At 43.7% G+C, this 5900-nt stretch overlaps 1 protein-coding gene across 1 annotated transcript in view; it reads left to right on the top strand.

The window, feature by feature from the left end:
• Nucleotides 1-680: 680 nt before the first annotated feature.
• LOC120057741 (villin-1-like) overlaps nt 681-5900 on the top strand; it is a 28556-nt gene continuing 23336 nt past the window's right edge. Inside the window, exon 1 of the mRNA XM_039006220.1 lies at nt 681-784. The gene's annotated coding sequence lies outside the window, so the exon portion shown is untranslated. The remainder of the gene's footprint in view (nt 785-5900) is intronic.

Below are 5900 nucleotides of genomic sequence, written 5' to 3'. Positions count from 1 at the left end.
TGGACTCCAGCTCATGATTCAGAGAAAGTGATGCACTCTGCAGTCATCACAACGACAGAGCATCTACAGAGACCTACTATTGTGTACCCTAGCAGCGCTTCCCTTCTTGTTTCCCCCCCTACATTTTAATAATATTCAAATTCATATTATCAACAAATCTACTATCTCATCTTCCTATTATGCAAAGCTTGATGTCAGGAAAATACCTGACTTTCAAATCCACACAAGACAGAAAGTTCTGCAACCTGCAGCTTCCCAAGCGCTCAAAATCCTGTGCAACCATGCCTTACCAGCTGATCGGCCCATTGTGTTAGAGACGGGGGGGAACAGGAGAGGGAACTAGGGGGGGAGGCAGGGGGGAGCTCAGCTACGCGTGAGTGTTGAGGTTGGGTCTTACCCCCTCCTCTGAGGGCCTTCGACACTCCGTAGCACTTTCACAAAGGGAGAGCCATGGAGCTGCACTAACCATTCACCCAGAGCCACGGAAGGGGGGTGAGGGTCCGCCAGCCCAGCCCCAGGAGAGGAGCACCCAGTGGCAGCCACTCAACGGGGGATACAGGCAGCTCCGAGGTGCTGGCTCTCTTTATCTCCTTCCAGGCACCACTACCACAGCACCAAGGGGTTGGTTAATGAGTTGGAGGAGGCAGAGGGAGTGGCTGTACACAAGGGGCTGAAGTTCACCGAGACACAAGCAGCAGGTGGAGGGAGAGAGAGAGAGATTGTGAGAGAGAGCCTGACGCACTGACGCTGTCAAGGAGACACACACACCCTCCACCTGACTGAGGTAGGTGAAGCAGTGTTTGACGGGTGAATGCTCCTTGTTTGTTTCCTCGTGATTCTAGGGGGGTTGTGGTGTACGACGCCGTGGGAACAGGCTTTGATTTAGTGTGGATTGGATAACAATGGGAAAGTGAGAAGGTTGTTTAGTGAGTAAACAAGATCTGGAGTCAAACCCTTAGGGCTGACTTTCCACCTAAGGGCTTCAAAGCTGTCAGCAGGTGTGAGCATGTGTTTGTGTGTAATGTGTTAGTGTGTCTGTCTGTATGAATGTATAAGTGTATCTGTTTCTGTGAGCCTGCTTACATGTGTGCACTGTTCGCGTGACCCTACTGGCATTGTTTGTTTGTTGTGTCTCTGTATGCGCCTACTGTGTGTGTGTGTGTCTGTCTGTCTGTCTGTCTGTCTGTCTGTCTGTCTGTCTGTCTGTCTGTCTGTCTGTCTGTCTGTCTGTCTGTCTGTCTGTCTGTCTGTCTGTCTGTCTGTCTGTCTGTCTGTCTGATGTGTGTATGCAATCACAGGTCATTGCAAAGCTGAGGGGAAGTGCACCGTACGTATGGTGCTGCCTGCAAGGTTTCTGTGTCTCTGTATAAAGCCTAGTGTTTGTCTGTGTATGCATGTGTACGTGCATGTCTGTACATCACGTGTAGCCTGTGTCTCTGAGTGTTGGCCAGTCCATAGATACCTTTTGGTAACCTGTCTTGCTCTGAATTTTCCCATGCAGTCCCTCTTCTCTAATCAGCAGCGTTTCTGAGGGGCTCCTGCGTTGAGTTGTTGCATGACTTCAGGGGAACAAAAGTCCGGCCCATTAGAGGACCAAACAGCTCCCTACTGTAGCAGTGCACCTCCCACTTAGCATTTGCCAAATTTGAATGGTCCGTTTAACTTTGTGAAGTTCTTTGAAGATCCATTTGGCCCGGGGAAACGGAGGCAACCCGGTCCAAATGACACAGAGTCAGACCATAGTGGTCCGATCTTCTGGACAGTGGTCAGACAGAGAGGCCAGCAAAGGACAAGGAGGGAGAGAAGAGAGTGGTTGGCTGAGGGGCCTCCATAATAACAAGAAGGCTTGAATAATAGCCATCATTCAATATTTGGTTCAGCGGTAGTTAAAACTGTACATCATGCTTAGCCTGTAGGTGGTTAGGGTTTGTAATTTGTTGTGGTGTGTGCATGTGTGTGTGACGTGTGTGTATACATTTACAGGTCATCATAAAGCTGAGGGAACTACAAGGGTTAATCATTTGTGCATTTCAGACCAGATTTTGGATTATGGTCAGGAGACCCGGAGAGTTGATAGAACTGCACATTTTAGAGCAGCCTTTTATTGCCCCCAGCACAAGGTGCACCTGTGCACTGATCAAATCAAATGTATTTATAAAGCCCTTCTTACATCAGCTGATATCTCAAAGTGCTGTACAGAAACCCAGCCTATATTGACCATATACCACACCCCCTCGGGCCGTATTGATTAATTGTGATTCCCTTTACTGACCAAACCCACAGACAGACCAATAATACACAGAAACCACCCATACTCACAACAAACTCAAAATCACCATGCAACTCCATTATTATTGAATGGGAACTTCACTGAAACAACACATTCAGTTTGAAACTAATTGATGACCAAAGCCAACTCAAACACAATACATCTAGCTTTCATGGTTTTCATTGGGAAATTGTGTTCTGTACATTCCAGTACTTTCTTAAAAGAATTTAACACAATTGTTTGAGAAAAAAACAAACATGTAACACACAAGCCATTACTGTGCAATTAACAATAATTTCCATAGAAATACCTGGTCATTTTCTTTAGCCTAAAATAAAGTGTTCCTCTAAATGTATATTCAACAGCAAACAAACAGCAAGGGCAGGGAGGGGAGGGATGACCACAAGTAAATATGACTCACTACTGATGAGGAGGACAAACACAATGAGACAGCTATGGACTAAACACTTGTTCCTAGGAACAAGGTCGCTCGGCACTAGATGAGAGAAGGTACACACACCTGTATGCGTATCACCCCTGCTTGCCATATATGGTCACTGAGGTTATGGACAATCGTGTGTGTGTGTGTGTGTGTGTGTGTGTGTGTGTGTGTGTGTGTGTGTGTGTGTGTGTGTGTGTGTGTGTGCGTGTGTGTGTGTGTGTGAGAGAGAGAGAGAGAGAGGGCAAAATTCAGGTGCTGTAAACGGGGTGGTAAGATCCTGCTAGATCCTGACATATCTCACCCTTTCCTCTCCACTCCTGGTTCCACCACATTAGGTGAGTCCTTTGTACAACGTACCAAGCTATCGGTCGGTTTCTGTTTGTTTCCGCGAAGATATGATGTAGCAAAAGAGGGTTTATGTTGAACAGGCTCTGTCTTGATGTAGACAATTAAGGTGAAATGTTGGCTTGGTTACTGTGGAGCCTTGGAGAGGTAGGCTAAGGAAAGCTGACCTGTGTTAGATGCTGGTATCGGCTAAAGTAGTGAAAGTGCCAACCTGCAAATGTATTGATATTGGTCATAGAAGACATAGACATTTAAATGACTGTACAACACTTCAGCTTGACGCATTGAAAAAGGATGGATGACTTTAGATTTTGGGCACCGATGGAAAAGTCTTCATGCCGTGACATGGTTGTCGCTGTATTAGATACACGCAGGCTACTTCTTAGCTTTTGTGGTCCATTTCACAGCTAGCGTTTGTGTGCATATTTTCCTTTGTATTTTTTACATGTTAGTAGATGGCATGAGAAGGGTGGAGAAAGCAGCCCGATGAACCAAAACCAAGGACAACTAGGGCATGATCACAGGCACAGTCCCTTAGAAATTAGGCAAAGCGTGGGCTAAACAACTAGGACGTATTGTGTCTACACACACACAATGTCCAGACCATTAAACTTGGTATTAAACTTGTGCAGCTTTCTGAAATGGGGACTTTACTGATCAACCAGGTGAAACAGTGTCTTAAGGTTGTATCACTCCCGTGTTCCAATGGCACGTTGTGTTAGCTAATCCAAGTTTATAGTTTTAAATGGCTAATTGATCATTAGAAAACCCTTCTGCAAATGCCACAAATGCTGATGCTCCAGATACTCAACTAATCTAAAGAAGGCCAGTTTTATTGCCTCTTTAATCAGGACAACAGTTTTCAGCTGTGCTAACATAATTGCAAAAGGGTTTTCTAATGATCAATTAGCCATTTAAAACTATAAACTTGGATTAGCTAACACAGCGTGCCATTGGAACACAGGAGTGATGGTTGCTGATAATGGGCCTCTGTATGCCTATGTAGATATTTCATAAAAAATGACCAACAATAGTCATTTACAACATTAACAATGTCTACACTGTATTTCTGATGAATTTGATGTTATTTCAATGGACAAAAAATGTGCTTTAATTTCAAAAACAAGGACATTTCTAAGTGACCCCAAGTATTTGAACGGTAGTGTAGATGTTATAGTATGGGGAGGGATTACTACTACTCTACATCACCTTAGTAAGAGGAGAGATGCCATTTGGCACTATGCCAGGCCCTCACCCAATGGGGCCATATCAGCCAATATTATACCACAGGATGCTGCCCTGCTTGGTTGGCCTCAGGGGTTGGTAGTAACTGTAAAGCTATGGGACCTTGAGGTCACAGGCAGGATGATTACCACAGTGCAATAAAAGGGAGTTCCCAGATCCTGAACCATCTCCACCTTTGAACTGGGTTGAGGAAATCAGTGGGATTCATATCATGGTTGGTTGGCCTGGGAACGGATGTGGGAGGAGGAGTGTCCTCTGTCAACCTGTCACTCAACCAACGTTAGGCCCCTCCTTTATCATAGAGTATTATCCAATCAGGGCACAGAGAATATAAGTGTGGTTGCAATGAGTCATTATTGTATTACTCCATCAACAGACCTCTGAATAGTAGTTAGAGGATAATTATTTTCCTCATAAAGTTATTGTTTTATGATAAGCATACACACATCTATACTGTGGTTAGTTCATACGTAGGAAGACAAATTATGAGTGCATTGGTCTCCCTTGTCCTCAGTTGGAAATGCTAATATTGCGAAAATAGACTAAATATAATATAAATAATGTTTTTGAGGACGTAGATTAAGCAGTGGTATAAATGTAAACAGTAAAGACATACACCCACTAGCATGGACTCATACACAAATGAGTTGCTGGAGGTGTAAATCATCAAGCTCTCAGAGTCTCACTGTAGAATCAGATGTCCAACCCCTTGTCTACAAGCTTCACATTTCGAAAGTTCACAGTGGACATTTAAATACAGATTAAACATAGGCTAGTCCAGGACAAAAATACATGCTCTGTGCCGAATTTCTATTGAAATATTTTATTTGTTCAGGACTAGGCTTAGCCTAATGTCCCGTGATCAGATTGTGTGCAGATGACCAAATTACGCAAGAGTTTACTTCATGGTTAACAGAGATTCGGTTTAGCCTATTCTGTGTCTGAGATACCGGTCCTAAAGGTTTAAAGCCTTGATAAGGTCATTGTTCTCCATCTCTCTCTTAGATTCATAGAGAAGAACTTGGCTATCATAAGAACTTGGCTTCGGCTCGCAGCAAAATGTACCAACTAAATGACTAAACATAAATGTGTCATCCCCTTAATTTATGCTGTGCAATGGAATAGACTATTACATGAAGCACACTTTAGATGCATTTTCAGTTTTGACATAGATTATAATTAGTCAAATAAGCCATGAGACCATAGCAGTATAACCATTATAGACACTGTAGTAAGGCACCATGTGTTTTGGCACTCAGGAAATTGGAGACTGCTGTATATGTGTTCAAGGATGTGGTAACATTTGGGCGGTACTGAGGCTTTCACTTCCTTCATTGTGGCCAACTGTTTACAATTCTCTTGCAATGGTTTCTTCAAAATAAATGGTTCATTCGAGTAGGTTCCCACCCTGCTTTTGACAGTACAATGAGCACATAGTGAGATACTCTTGAGCAGTATACTCCCAGTACCATTCTGTGACCTGAGACAGAAAATGAAATAATCTACTGAGGTGACATCATTGACTCAGCAAATTATCAACTCAAAGATATATGGGTCAACTCCTCCCATTAGTAAGTCATACAAGGTAGCGGAGCCAGG

The sequence above is a fragment of the Salvelinus namaycush genome, chromosome 13 (assembly GCF_016432855.1).
Source record: "Salvelinus namaycush isolate Seneca chromosome 13, SaNama_1.0, whole genome shotgun sequence".
NCBI lineage: Eukaryota > Metazoa > Chordata > Actinopteri > Salmoniformes > Salmonidae > Salvelinus > Salvelinus namaycush.
The sequence above is the reverse complement of the archived record's forward strand: the minus strand, read 5'-3'. Positions and strand labels throughout refer to the sequence as shown.